Source organism: Anolis carolinensis, chromosome 2 (assembly GCF_035594765.1).
Source record: "Anolis carolinensis isolate JA03-04 chromosome 2, rAnoCar3.1.pri, whole genome shotgun sequence".
In the NCBI taxonomy this organism is placed as follows: domain Eukaryota; kingdom Metazoa; phylum Chordata; class Lepidosauria; order Squamata; family Dactyloidae; genus Anolis; species Anolis carolinensis.
Window position 1 is genome coordinate 52,326,941 of NC_085842.1, and position 15,870 is coordinate 52,342,810.

Sequence of the window (15,870 nt, forward strand, 5' to 3'; positions counted from 1 at the left end):
GTTCCAAAAGCATTCTCTCCTGATGTTTCGCCCACATCTACTCTGTTTCCCTCAAAATAAGACAGGATCTTATATTAATTTTTGCTCCAAACAATATGTTAGGGCTTGTTTTCAGGGGCAGTCTTATTTTTCCAAATTGACATTTTAAATGAACTATATCTAGGGCTTATTTTTGAAATAGGGTTGATATTTCAAGCATCCTCAGAAATGCTGAAAAATCACGATAGGTCTTATTTTTGAGATAGGTTTTATTTTTGGGAAATCAGGGTATGGCAGACATCCTCAGAGGTGTGAGGTCTGTTGGAAACTAGGCAAGTGGGGTTCATATATATCTGTGGAAAGTGCAGGGTGGGAGAAAGAACTCTTGTCTGAGGCATGTGTGAATGTTGCAATTGATCACCTTGATTAGCATTTAAAGGCCTTGCAGATTCCATATTAAAAAGCTCTAAAATCAGGACAGTAAATAAAGAGCAACACTCAAAAACGGAATTCCAGACATGAAACAATTAGGACCACCTAACACCTCCCAACAAAGGATTCCCTCAGACAGCAAGCAGCCAGGCTTTGAATCTGCAAGGCCATTAAATACTAATTAAGGTGATCAATTGCAACATTCACACTTGCCTCAAGAAGGCAAGCGTTCTTTCTCCCACACTGGACCTTCCACAGATATATAAACCCCACTCGCCTAGTTTCCAACAGACCTCACAACCTCTGAGGATGTCTGCCATAGATGTGGGCAAAACATCAGGATAAAATGCTTTTGGAACATGGCCATACAGCCCAGAAAACTCACAGCAGTCCAATGATTCTGGGCATGAAAGCCTTCAACAACACAGGTCTCCAATGGAGAATGTCACCCTCCCTCAGCAGTGGAGCCACCAGTGGCGCAGTGAGTTAAATCCTTGTACTGACAGGTCTGATGACTTGAAGGTTGGATTGCTGACCTGAAGGCTGCCGGTTTGAATCCAACCTGGGGAGAGAGCGTGGATGAGCTCCCTCTATCAGCTCCAACTCCATGTGGGAACATGAGATGCCTCTCACAAGGATGGTTAAAAACCATCAAAACATCAGGGCATCCCTTGGGCAATTCTCTCACACCAGAAGGGACTTGCAGTTTCTCAAGTTGCTCCTGACACGATAAAAAAAAAACACATGGAAAAAAAATTATGGATGGATCCATGTTGTCACCATTGCCCCAGCCAGGTCTTCCTCACCTCATCACACTAGAGTTTGGATCCACTTTAAATCCATTTTAAGGAAGGGCTTGACACAGCTCAGCCAGGCAGGTCCTGGGCCTCACCAAACTACAAACCCCAGAATTCTGCAGGAGGCAGAAACCGGCTTTGAAGTGGATCCATGCTCTAGTGTGATGATGGAGAAGCGCCTCTGGAAGTAGCAGGGCAAGTGGATTTGGGCGCCAACACAGGAACACCTTGAGAACCCAACTTGGGATGCGCGGGCCGGGGCCGCGCATGCGCGCTCCTTCCCCGCAGAAACCCTCGGGGCGCCGCGCGTGCCCGCCACCCCTTTCCACGTGCCCGGCGCCCCGCCTTGGCCCCGCCCCTCCTCGCTCAAAAGAGAACCCGGGCCACCCTTTCGCCCAATGGCAGAGAGGGAAGCAAAGCGAGGCGGAGAGAAGAGATAAACACAAAAAAGGGAGGAAAGGAGGGGGGAGATCAAAGAAGAGCGTGGCTCGCGAGAGAGAGAGGGGCGGGGCTTCACATCAGAGCGAATTGGCAGCCACGCTCCCTCCCGCTTTGCTTTGCTTTGCTTTGCTTCCCATTGACTCGCGCTCTTTCTTGTCTCCCGTCCCTTCGCAGCCCCGTTTGGCACATCCGAGGCGGGCAGCGGCGAGGGTGGGGTTGGCTCCGTGGCCATTAGCAACGCACCGCCTCCCTCCCCAAAACCTTCCCCCCCTCCCTTCTCCTCGTCCGCCTCCCGGGCTTGGGAAGAGCGCAAGGAAAAGAAGAGGGAAAGCAACGGGGAAAAATAAAGGAGCCGAAAGGCAGAGAGAAGCAGCAGCAGCGGCGGCGGCGGCAAGAAGTGCCAGCTTTGCGGCGCCCTCCTTCGCCAGGTAAGGGAGAAAAGAGCGGGAAAGAGGCAAGGGGTCTCTGCCGGGAGGGCTTCATTCCTTGGGGAGTTCTCCTCTTGGGTCGCCTGAGCCCTTGACTCGTGACTCTTCGCCAGAGAGCTTGTCTCACTGCCCACTACGGATCTGATCCCCCCCTTCTGTCTGTACATTCCCCCCTCGTCGCCTTTACTGTCTCTCGGTCCCCTTTGCATGCCTGACTCCACGCTGTCATCTGGAGGGAGTTTGGCTCCACTTTCACTTGCAATGGCGCGATGCTACCTACGGGCATGGATGGTGCGGAGGGCAGCTTTTCCAGCTCTCTGCCCAAGAGTGCTGGTGGTGCCTCACCAAACTACAACTCCCAGGATTCCATAGCCCTGAGCCTTGGAAGGGAAAAGGGTGCCAGGCTGTTTTCATTCCACAGTGTAGACTCGCCCTGAGTCCTGACCCGTGACAGGTATTTTGGGTTCTTAGCCAGAGAGGTCTTGGGCTGTTTCGTTGTGGTATGGATAGAAAACACTTCCTTTCAGTAGATCTCCCCATGTTGCAGGTATATATGGATGGGATACTTTTTCTTTCAGTAGATCTCCCCATGATACAGGTAAATGGATAGGATACACTTCCTTTCAGTAGGTCTCCCCACGATGCAGGTATATCGGAAGGCACTTTGACTGCTGCTCGTTTCCCTTCTCTGTTTTGATGCCTCAAAATGCATTTACACCAGGCATAAGCAAACTTCAGCCCTCCGGGACCCATAGGCTGTTAGGAATTGTGGGAGTTGAAGTCCAAAACACCTGGAGGGCTGATGTTTTCCCATGCCTGATCTATGCAGTCAGATTAATGCAGCTAACAACCTGCATGCCAGACTACACAGAGAAGCCATTGACATCCACAAGCATGTGGACCATTTCAACAGAAAGGAGGAAACCATGAAAATGTACAAAATCTGGCCACCAGCATTTAAAATCTCTAAAATCAGGACTAAATAAAGAACAACATTCAGAAAACGAGGGAATTCCAGACATGAATCAATCACGGCCATCTAACACCTCCCAGTAAAGGATTCCCCAGGCAGTAAGCAGTCAGACCTTGAATATGAAAGGCTATTCAATGCTAATTAAGCTGGCCAATTGCAACATCCACACCTGCCTCAAACAGACAAGAGTTCTTTTTTCCACTCTGAACATTCCACAGATATATCAACCCCACTTGCCTGGTTTCCAACAGACCTCACAACCTCTGAGGATGCCTGCCACAGATGCAGGCGAAACGTCAGGAAATAATGCTTCTGGAACATGGACATACAGCCCGGAAAACTCACATTAACCCTAATGCAGCTTAACTGCCGGGGATTATTTCTGCGGAATGTTGGGAGCTGTAGTTTTGCAAGGTCCTTAGCTTTCTCTGCCCAAGAGTGCTGGTGCCTCAGCAAACTACAAATTCCCAGGATCCCATAGCATCGAGCAGCATCGGGGCAGCTCAAGTAGATCTAGATGCACCGCTGCGTCTTTCGTGCCCAGAGATCGCGGCCTCTTTTCTCCGCGCTGCCAAACGTCCCAAGCGCCTGCTCCGGAGTGCCTGCCTCTCTTCTGGATGGGTGGATTCCTGAGTGTGGGAAGGACGGGGGAGGGAGACTGGGTGGCCCTGGTGGTCTCTCTTCCCCCTCTGTGATGTCTAGGAGACCCTTTTGTTTCTGGAATTCAGTCGCAGCCTGGGTGTGCTCCCTCGCGGCCATTGGGACGCCTTCCTTCCGAATCAACCTGCGGCGGATCAGGAGTAGGCTAGACAGACACGGCGTTAAGAGGAGAGGAGAGGAGAGGAGGGGAGAGGGGGGCTTGGGGAGGTCGGAGGAAGGCTGCCGCCAAATCGTTCTGCCAAAAAAAGGGGAGGGAGGGTAACATCTGAAGCAGGAGACTAGTTTCCCTGAAAACCTATGATGATCTAAACTGGTGTGTCTTAAAGAGGCCACGAGATTCCTTTCTTTTTGAAATTGGGGGCTCCAGCGTGTTCAATACCACGAGTCCTTGGGTTTGGGCGGCTGGGAAGAGCCAACGAGATGAGCAACGGACACGCATCTCTGTGCAAGTCTGTCTCGCCGAGAGGAGTCTGCATAGGGAGATGAACTTGGTTATCTTGTCGAGTCACCTGTGTAATAAAGCCGGCAAAAGAAAGGAGATGTGAATCAGCCCTCTTCCCTTCCTCCTCCTCCTCCTCCTCCTCTGCTTGCAGTAAATGGGATGAGCTAAAAGTGGGGGATGAACTAAAAGTAACGGCGCTCCATGCAGTCATGCCGGCCACATGACCTTGGAGGTGTCTACGGACAACGCCGGCTCTTCGGCTTAGAAATTGAGATGAGCACCAACCCCCAGAGTCAGACATGACTGGACTTAACGTCAGGAGAAACCTTTACCTAAAAGTAGGGGAAGCTAGGAAGCAGATGTAGTGGGTCCAATGATAAACAGATTTGCAGGATACACCGTGTGAGGGTTGGGATTCATTGCCCAAGCTCTTACTACATGGTTGTTGGTCTAGAGATGATCACTTATGTCCCTTAAAGTGCAAGGGGGTGGTTTATGGATACTTCACAGAACAGTTAAAGCAAATGCTGTAAGTTCATATATATATGCCTGCTCCAAGAAACGGTCATCTTGATTCCCTGCTTACCCTTCTAAGCCTTGCAATTTAAAAGGAAACAGATGGGTTTTATTGTTCTGCAGGTTGAAAGTAGCTTGGGAAGAATGGGCAAGAATGCAAGCTCACTAGATGTGTTTGCATGTATATATGTGCAACTATCCTGTTTCGCAGTATAAATGCCTGAGCAACTTTTGCTGGATTCAAACAAGTGTTTCTCCCCCCCCCTTTTTTTTTTTAAAAAAAAAAGTGCATTCCCGGGGTGGTTTGTTACCGTTCTGTGTTGTGATCAACATAATGCAGCATGTTGTGACACTTATCCCGGCAGAAATGGCTTGCTCACTAAACTACAAATGAAGTGGTGTCGCTTGCATAGCAAGTGAGGTTACTTCTCATCTCACATACTGATTTTCATTTAAAGGAAAGGAAAGCAGGCTAGCTGTTGCTGCAGTTGGTTGTGGTTTCTAGGGGGGGGGGTATATTACAATCATTTTGGTATTTCATTGCAACGTCATGAAAAAATATATGCCTCATGTTGCATACCCCTCTCCCATTAGATTTGCATTTGGTTCTTTTTACAAAGAAAGAGAGAAAGGAGGAGGTATTTAATACTGGATATCTTACATTTTTTCCTGTAGTTTTTTTTAAAAAAAGATTTCAACACTTCAGTGAACTTTATTTTTGGATGAGGGTGGGGAGAAGGACAGTAAATTCTGCCTCCAGGTTGTCAATGTTTATATTCAAGATCCCAACAAACTGAATGTGCACCATACTCTATGCGTCTGCATATATTTCATGTGTTAGAACCTTGAATCTAAATATTCAAAATTCAAAACAACTTCTAAATAAATACATTTCAGCCAAGGGTTAAGATGGGCATATATTCTATTGACAGAACTGAAGTTGTTTCAAAACAAATTTGCTGCATTCAGAGGTGTTAGTTTTCATCACATTTTTAAAAGCTGCACTACACATTTCTAGCATACCTTCCTTCATCACATTTTCACTGGTGTAAATTTATGTGCTAAAATTAGTTTACAAGTTAAAATTAGTCTGACTTGTTACCTTGTTCTAGTTTCATGCATATCAGTTAAGTAATATGTTTTGACAGCATGTGGAGTTTTTGGTGAACTATTCTTGTTATCAGCTTGAGTTGTGCAGGTTTACAGTGTCATTATGTAAAATATGCAATCAAAGTTTCTGTGTGAGTTTGCAAATATTCTATAATCAAAGCTGCTTTTCCACTACAGCTGGTAAGGAAATAGTACATCTGGTAATCCCTTGATCCACAAAGCTTACTTAATATTGGTGTTATTACTTTTGAGTGGCATTATGGCTGTCATTATAGCCATAGCTTATTGGACACAAGTTTAATTGAAATGTCCTTAAATCACAAGAGCTGTTCTTCTGCTGTGGTTCCAATTTGGGTCAGGCAGAAATGAAGAATGTGGAATTGCAGGGTATGGTTATAAACTTTTAAAATGGATTAGATGATAAAAAGTTGTCAGTAACATACATAACACAATACAAATCGGTCTATGTCATGTATTCTAAACATTTGTTCTCAACTTTCTATATGTGAATTTGCCTGCTTCTGATATGGATAGCTATATGCAGTTCTTGAAGACAATCTGACAGTGTCTGTATTCAGATTTTTAGAATGAAGTTGAAGTGTTAACTTCATAGGGAATTCATCTTTGTAGAGTTTTCCTGTTCATGTTATTACTATAAAACAATTATTGGCTTGAATATCTGGATTATTTTATCTCACATTAATTTTCCATGCTTTGTTGTGATATTTTAAAATGATACACACACACATACGATAAAGTCAACGTCTTGTTGCAATGCTGGCCAGATGTTTCCAGGAAGCTTCCAGGAGACAGTAGTCCTGGCCTGGTCTTTTATAGCCGGTGCTGTCTGTCTGAGTGTTTGCTAATATTCTGCTTATACTCTTCAAGCATTTATAAGATAATGGAGGGCCTGATCCTAAGCCAGTGGAAAGGCTCCTGATGACCAAATCATTAAATTCATAGGAAACCATCCAGTACAACTTTAGTAAGACAGACAAAATTACCTTCCAACTTGCTTGATGTTGGTAAATAATACATTGCAGGTGGCTTAAAATAGTTTCAAAAAGTGCTTATCGGAGCTCTTCATCATCTGTGGCCAGCTATATTGAAGAAGACCCTTTGGACATTTAGCAAGAATACTGAATACTAATCATTCACAACAGGAATATGTTTGCTTGTTCAAAATATCTGAGAAGTTTTCTTTTTTTAATAAAATGTATTCACAATAGAACATTTGCTTAAATGTAGGCCATGGGATGATTTGTGATTAAAATATCAGAGTTCAGCTTTCAGCTCAGTTTTAGAGTGGTGCATGATAATAGTTTCTTTATTGGTGGGTGATTATGAATGGTTTTTGTGTAGAATTCGCTCTCCAGTGGTTAGTCATTAGGCATTTAATCTGACAAATTTAAAGAAATTTGGACCCTTGACAACATGACTTTATATTCCATATTTCTCATTTTCTATTTTAGTATTCCGCTGTTTCAGTCTGATGTCTTTTAAAAGTTTAAATCATTGCATGATAAATGAGTGTGCACCGGAAGTGACACATGGGTCCTGTGCCTTACATCTGTTTCCAGTGAATGAAAGTGCATTATACTCATTAATGTGGAGATACATTTTTAAAAAAGTATTTGTGTTACAGTTGCTTACCCTTTGGCTGAATACAATAATTATCCATGCAGAATTATCTTTATTAAGTGTACCTGTATTCCTGTGTTGATATGTGTTCAGATAGTCAAGTTATTATATAAGTAACAATGATTGCTATCATTGATACTGTAGATAATGTCTGCTCTTTAGATTTCAAAATACCTCGAAAGGGTTTGATTACTTTTCTCTGACTAAATTGGGCAGAATTAAAATTGCATATCCACCAAAAAATGAAACTTGAGTAGTATTGCTGTTGAATGCAATTGATTAGCATTATAAGTACTTAATAGGTCTCACTATGTCCACTCACTTTTCCTGTTGCCATCATATAAGTCATCTGGAAAAAACAGATCTCATTGAAATTAAAAATATTTCTTGCTACATGTTTGGGAAGACACTCAGGCAATCATTCCTAGAACAGCTTTCTCCTGGAAGCAGTAATGGTAATTTAAAATTGTAACTCTCCTTCCCTGCCTCTTAAGTGGGAGAAGAGAGCACAGTTAATGTATGTACATCGTGTTTTGGCTGCACTAAAATGTCTGTGCAGTAATTAGTAACAAGCTATATGTCAACAGAGTTTGGGCATGGCTTTCTTTTCTGTAGCAAACTGTTCCGTTGAATGCCTCCTTGGATCTTGATTCTGCAGCTAGATATCCTGTAGTCAGTGTTGGTAGAATTACTGTATCTTCTTCTACCTTTTTAGCTGGGGAGAGAAGAGTGTTCATATTTCTGTTTGAGGGATTGATTTTGAAAGTTTTCTACTAAAACTCAAATTTATAAGAAAATCTGCGTAGAAATGGGCATGTTTGTGCTTTGCACCAGCCCTCTTAATTTTCTCACACAATAAAATTATCTTTATGATTAAGATAAAACCAGAGTGGTATAGTGGTTTGAGTATTTATTTTATTTTATTTGTTGGGTTAAGACTCAGATAGACCTGGGTTCAAATCTCTGTTCAGCCATGTAAACCCACACTCTCTCAGTTTCAGAGGAAGGCAAGGACAACCCAAAAAGGATTGGGTGAAGGAATTATGATTTGCAAGAAATGGCTTAGATGTTGCTGAGATTTGCTTTGTCCTCTCATTGCAACTGTGCATTGTTCCCTTTTTATTATGAGAAAAGATATATGACCCCCGTTTCTTTTTCACTATAAGGAAAATAGCAGCTTAGAGTAAATGTGATTTATAGCTGATAGCAGGAAGGGAAAGAATTTTCTTTCTTGCTATTCCTCCTTCCATATATCTATTGTAGTTGGCTATAGCATGCAGTGTTTTCTGAATAATTATCTCAGTTTTTATTCCTGCTCAGATATCTTTTCTTCCTGAAGCAAGTTTGTGTGACTTAAGGGCAGAAACATTGTGACTACCATATATTTTAAATCACAAATACAATGTCCTCTAGCGCTTGGGTACTGAGTAGGGAATATATGGGAGTTTTAGTTCTAAGCATCTGGAGGTCACCATGTTTCTGACTATTACTTAGCCATTCTTCATTCTTTGACAATTCTCAGTGCTGTAGAACTGAGAATTGAGGCATTTCTGGTTTTTAGCAGTGCCTCATGCAGAACCTATACCTAAGATTATAAAGTACAGGCAATCCCTAAATTATGAACAAGATACGTAGGTTCAGTAGGTTTGTTCCTAAGTTGAATTTGTTTGTAAGTCAGAACAGGTACATTTTAAGTGTAACTCCAGCTGTGTGTGTGTGCGCGCGCGCTTTGGATGGCATAGCAAAGGGTTGACACCCTTTTGGTGTTTGTTTTGCTGTCTCGTGCCCCTGTTCAGAATCTTTCATTCACTTTCTGTCCCTGTGAGAATTGGATTTTGAAAGCATTGGCCTTTGTGGAAACAAGGATTGGTGAGAAAGCTTCAGTTGAGGCCCCTTCCACACAACTGTATAAAATTCAAATTGAACTGGATTATATGGCAGTGTGGACTCAGATAATCCAGTTCAAAGCAGATATTGTGGATTATCTGCCTTGATATTCTGGGTTATATGGTTGTGTGGAAGGGCCCTGAGACACCTTTTCCCCATGATAACTCTTCCAGGAGCAAATATCCTTTCCTAGAGGTAGATTTCCCTCACTTTTTGTTATCTCAGACCCATTCTTAACTATAGCATTTGTAAGTTGAATGTTTGCAATTCGGGGACTGCCTGTGTATATGTTTCTGGACATTACCTATTTAACAGAAATTTGTGTAGTAAAGCAGAAGTCATATGAAAAAGAGATACATTCCTAAATCACTATAGAGGAGTTAAATGTTTTTGCAAACTTTTTTTTCAAAACAAACGAACAAAATCCTCAGCATGTATATATGAAATGAAACAATCAGGTCCAGTAAACCCTTGTGTAAATTGAAACATTTTGAACTTTCTAGAGATCACTTGAAAGGTTTTCCAAAATTCATCTATTTTTCTCTCATCAAACTCCACTTTTCTTATGATATTATTGGCCAAGTGTCTAGATTTATGCTTCATCATGGGTGGGTTAGCTAGCAAGGCAGGCAAATCTGCGTTCCCTTTTAATCACTGTATTTGAATTCCCATCATAAAATACCAGATACAAGATAATGGACCTAAAGGGCCATTTCCTGACATATTTATTTATTTTCTAGAACTTCTGCAAGAACCTGTGAACAAAATTAAGGGAAATTATTAAGGAAATAACTCTTGTGTAATAAACCACTTAGTGGGAACTGTCCCTAAGCCAAGTGTCACTCTCTCTGACCACCCCCAAAGACATACATGGGGGAACACCACAGATCTCAAGGGCTACCCAACATTTTTTGGTTGCACACCTCGGTCAATCTTTACTGGAAGTCCATCCTGAGGGTGCTCCCTCCTAAACATCAGAGTTTTTAAAAGGGAATTCTCATTCCAGCCTGAAGGGGAGCCCCATTTTACAGTCCCTTGATCCACAGAAACTTTTAGAGACTGTTATGGAAGTCCATCGTTCACTCCCGGAAGGGGGGGATGCCACGGTGCCTACCGGGACTATTTAACCATTACTATGCTATGACAACATATTTAAATGACTCCACCCAAACCCAATTGCCACACTCAATTGAAACTCTGTGGGGTAGGCTAAAACAAACCCAAGGATCACTTGGGGTAGGGGACTCATACCCAAGCCTTATGTGACCCATTTACGCACATGCTGTCCAAAGGGTGGGTCGCACAAGGGACAAAGCCATGTGACTAGGGCTGGTCTCCTCCACAGGGGGATTCAAATCCCCCCTCCCTGCACTTTAGGCTTTGCCTGCCTGCTGCGGATGGTGCTATTCTTCACACTTGCTCTGTAAGTAATTCTGGAGCCAGCTGGTATTTTCCTTACATTTTGTTGACAGACATATGTAGTTATATTTGGATGCACTAGAGCAGAATACATTTTTGCCATTTCAAACCTTATTGCATTGTTTATTGAGGACATGATTCTTCAACCCTGCATCAAAAGTTTGTGTTTTCTATCCTACTATCATCCCAATGCTCTAACAAATGCACAGCTAGAAAGAGCCCAAGGAAGAAAAGGCAGCTAGAAAGGTGTAAAAAGACTTTGTAAAAATGTGTGCTTTTTTACAGTTGCAAAACTGAGGTCTGCCTGTATTAAATTTCACATGGAAGACTTTAAGCGGAAATGAAGAAGAGCCTTGTGACAAAAACAAACAAATTCTCAATAATTATTTTCAACAAAAGGCTGGCAAAAACATGATAGGGAAGTTTCTGTAAAGCCATTTATGAGGCTTCGCTTTCTGCTGTGCTTGTATTTGCGTTTATGAGAAAATTTTTGTTGTTGCAGTATTGATCATGTTATTTGTAACATTCTAAATAGAATTCATTCAATAGAAGGAGATGAATTTTGCACCATCTTTATTATATTAAACAAGAGAAGTTTTATTTCAGCCTGCTGGTTGTTGCATAACATGTCATCTTTTTATAATGGTTTTAGATATCGTTGTTAGTTGCCTTTATTTAGTGTTAAATTTATATCAACTGTTATACTTGTATAGGTTATATAAGTTTTTATTGCTGCTTTTTTGTTATTAAGTTTTAGGGTTAGGTTGCTTTAATATGGTTTGTCCTGATGTAATTCTGTTTTGAAAGTTTTTTCCTTTTTGGCATTGAATGTTTGCTATACATTTAGAAACTGCCTTGAGTCCCTTTGGGAAGACAGGGTGGTCTACAAATAAAGTTGTTCTTGTTATTTTAAATACTGCTTGTCTTGTGAAAGATCATTCGCACTGCAGAATTATAGCATGTTGACACCCCTTTAACTGGCATAGTTCCATCCCACTGAATATGGGATATGGAACACTAGGTTTTTTTACTCGAGTAAATGGCTAACAATACTATAAATCCCAGGGCAATAACCAGGGCAGTTAATGTGTCAAACTATTATGTGTTTGCATTTTGGGTACTTCCTGGGTTGAGTAAAATGTCTTATAGTAAGCCAGGATTTTGTTGTTGTTGTTGACAAAACATTTTAGCATTCTTCATTAAGTTTCAGTGAGTAGATAGTCTGTATGCTGAAAGATATATTACTCTTGTTCTTTTAAATCTTTATGGATGGGGAACATTCAGCAGAGATGTATGCCTGCCTGTGTACATGTATGAAGGTATTCTTTCACTGTAACTGCAAAAATAACTACAGCTTACATGTTAAGAGCCATATTTACATGTTAAGAAACATCAATGTTATCTATCTAAAAATCTTAATTATTGTAGTATCTTATCTGCTATTTTTATGTAATAAATTGCCTTTGAAGTATCCTCTTTAAATAACATTGATAAGTTTAAACTGTGTTACACAATTTATTTATTCTGGAATTGTATTTGGAGCATGAATGAGATTGTTCTAGAATAGACATATGTTTTTTTAGCCCAATGTTTCTCAACCTGGGTCCCTAGATGTTTTTAGCATTCAATTCCTAGAAATCCTAACAGCTGGTAAACTGGCTGGGATTTCTGGGAGTTGTAGACCAAAAACATCTGGGGACCCCATGTTGAGAACCACTGTTATAGCCATACAACACAACATAGACTTGTTCTCTTTGAAAGGAATCTTGCTGTGTTCGATGTGGCATACATGTATATATGGGCTTTTAAGTCGCCTCTTGATTTATGGGGACTCCGCTAATTTCATTGCTTTCTTAGGCAAGGAATACTCAAATGTGGTCTTATCAGTTCCTCTCCCTGAAATATAGTTTACTGAGTGGTAAATATGTAAGGATTACAGTTTTAGTCTCACTGATATGCAAACAGATAGTCATGCCGTATAAATATATTCTCAAATCTAAGAGGCCTTCTAAAATTTCCTTTGAAAGCACTCATATTTATCTTTCTTAGACATCATTTCTGCTGCAGACATCTCTATCATCATGAACATTGGTGGTGAGCATATGAAGTTTACAAACACTTGGCTTTTACTTCAATTCAATCAAATTACTAAGCTTATGCACTTTGGGCCTTCTTACTAGTATCTCTGTTGTGAACGTAAACATAAGTATCCTGCCACTGTTGATAGTTCATTAGTTTCGTTACAATCTTAGTTTTTTCCTAGCTGCTAAATCTAATCCATCAAAATATGAAATGTGCTGGTATATTAATAACTTCTTTGTGCTTTTACCACCTCCTAAACAATTGGGATAATAAAGTTTACTGATTAACGGGGGATAGTTTGCTACTTGAAGCACTGTCCAGGTGAAGTCAAGTTTAAAGCTAGATAACCACAAGGAGAAGGTGCAGCTATATGGCAGACTGAGGTTAAAAGTTAAAAGTATGCTCTGGTAGTGTCACTCGCTGAGCTTCCTGGTTATACTGTTATATATAGGTGTTGTGTCTGAAATAATCAAAATCGGCGGTTGTTATTTTGCCAGCTGCTGATCTGTTGTAAGGGTAGATCCTGGCAGGGAAAGTATGTGGTTGTGCCAGTGAAGAGGATTTTTGAATAAAGGGACAATGGATACACCTTATGCAAAGCTCATCAAAATGTTAACTTATATCACTGATAGGGTTCTGCTTGCAGTTTTCTTGATTGGGTTGATAATCACTACGGTTCTTACTTTACAGCCTGTTTTGTGGGGAAACTCATTAGTTTTGTAGAGAAATGCAAAACATTCCTTTCTAAAGCTACCTACACCTAACTGTTCTTTTCATGCATTGTACTATAAATATCTGTGCCATCTTGAACTCTTGCAGTGTTTTAAAATCCTTTAAAGTGTCTTGGGAGGAGAACAATGACAAATCTCCATAAAACAGTAAAGAGTAGAGACATCACACTGGCAACGAAGGTCTGCATAGTTAAAGCAATGGTATTCCACGTAGTAACCTATGGATGCGAGAGCTGGACCATAAGGAAGGCTGAGCGAAGGAAGATAGATGCTTTTGATAGGTGTTGGAGGAAAATCCTGAGAGTGCCTTGGACTGCAAGAAGATCCAACCAGTCCATACTCCAGGAAATAATGCCTGGCTCCTCACTGGAGGGAAGGATATTAGAGGCAAAGATGAAGTACTTTGGCCACATAATGCAAAGACAGGAAAGCTTGAAGATAATGACTCTAGGGAAAAAGGAAGGAAAAAGGAAGAGGGGCCAACCAAGAGCAAGATGGATGGATGGCATCCTTGAAGTGACTGGCTTGACCTCGAAGGAGCTGGGGGTGGAGACAGCCAACAGGAAGCTCTGGTGTGGGATGGTCCGTGAGGTCATGAAAAGTTCAAAGAAACTGAATGAATAAACAACAAAATAGTCTTCTAGGTTTGTCAGTTTTTGACATTACCATGCCATTTTAGAATAAATGGCATGGTAAAGTCAAAACAAATCTCTCCCAAGATTTACTTGTCTATACAATGAAAAAAATGACAAAAATTTGTTTATACAAAGTCAATGCTGTAATGCAGATCCAATGTGAAGGCAGTGACAAGAGGCAGAGGCAAGACGCTCCCACCTCACCATTCCTCTTTTGCCTCAGTTGGAGAAAGAAAGCAGCCTGCTGTTTTGGCCTCCTTCCTCATCCCCCTTCACCTCCACCCCCACCTCACCCCCTGTGTAATCAACAGCAACATGGCGGAGCCTGGAGAATGGATGCACCCACCATTTGGGGCATTTGAGGTCATAATAACCCGTCAAATAAAGAGATCCTCTCCTTTTTAATAAGTATGTTTGCTCTATGAATTTTTAAGAGAAGACAGAAATATTTGTTATGTGCTCCTAAGTTTTATCTACAACTTATCCACAGATCTTAACAAAATACATAATTTTTGCCCCCAAAACCTGCCTTTGACTTATATAAAAGGTCAATTTATATATGAGTGTATATGGTTCAATATTCCAGGATGAATAAACATACTGGAATTGATGGTAGTTTCTAAAACCAGAGTCAATCTTCTTTGTGTTGTTGAAGGCTTTCATGACCAGAATCACTGGATTGCTGTGAGTTTTCGGGGCTGTATAACTATGTTCCAGAAGCATTATCTCCTGACATTTCACCCACATCTATGGCAGGCATCCTCAGACGTTGCGGAATAGAAATAAAGTATTAATTATTATTATTATTATTATTATTATTATTATTATTATTATTATTATTATTATTATTATTATGACACAGCGAACAAGATAGAAATGCTGGATTTCGTTTCACAAAATCACAAGTTGAACACTTCCCAAGTGTCTAGGACCGTGTGATGCATTTTTGGATGATGCGCGCAGATCCCAGTAGGGTGGCCTTTTGCAGTTGGCAGATTGTAATTTTGTCAATGTCTATTGTTTCCAAATGGTGGCTGAGATCTTTTGGCACAGCACCCAATGTGCCGATCACCACCGGGACCACCTGCACTGGTTTCTGCCAGAGTCTTTGAAGTTCAATCTTGAGGTCCTGATAGCGGCTGAGTTTTTCCTGTTGTTTTTCGTCAATGCGACTGTCACCTGGGATGGCAACATCAATGATCCATACCTTTTTCGTTCCACAACTGTGATGTCTGGTGTGTTGTGCTCCAGAAAATAATAATAATAATAATAATAATAATAATAATAATAATAATAATAATAATAAGGTATATTGGAACCTAGGTCAGTGAGGTTTATATGTCTGTGGAAGGTCCAGATATATACACTTCACTGACCTAGTTTCCAATATACCTCACAACCTCTGAGGATGCCTGTCATAGATGTAGGCGAAACGTCAGGAGATAATGCTTCTGGTACATGGCCAAACAGCCCGGAAAACTCACAGCAACTCAAGCTTCTTTTCTTATCACCCCCCCCCCACCAACACACACACACACACACTGGTACTTATACTAAAAATATACTGAGAGCTATGTTAGATCAGGTGAATGGTCTGTCTTGTTCAGCATTCTGTTCCTCTGGTAGCCAACAAGGTGCAAATGAGAAGCCCACAAGCAGGGCTTGAATGCAAGAGAACCTTCCTTTTCCTGTTCCTT

General features: G+C 41.3%; 1 protein-coding gene across 5 annotated transcripts in view; it reads left to right on the forward strand.

The window, feature by feature from the left end:
• The first annotated feature begins 1,940 nt into the window (after positions 1-1,940).
• The window catches only part of cntn4 (contactin 4), a 727,084-nt gene continuing 713,154 nt past the window's right edge, over positions 1,941-15,870 (forward strand). For all 5 annotated transcript variants that reach the window (XM_008105345.2, XM_008105346.2, XM_062969727.1 and 2 more), the window contains exon 1: positions 1,941-2,077. The gene's annotated coding sequence lies outside the window, so the exon portion shown is untranslated. The remainder of the gene's footprint in view (positions 2,078-15,870) is intronic.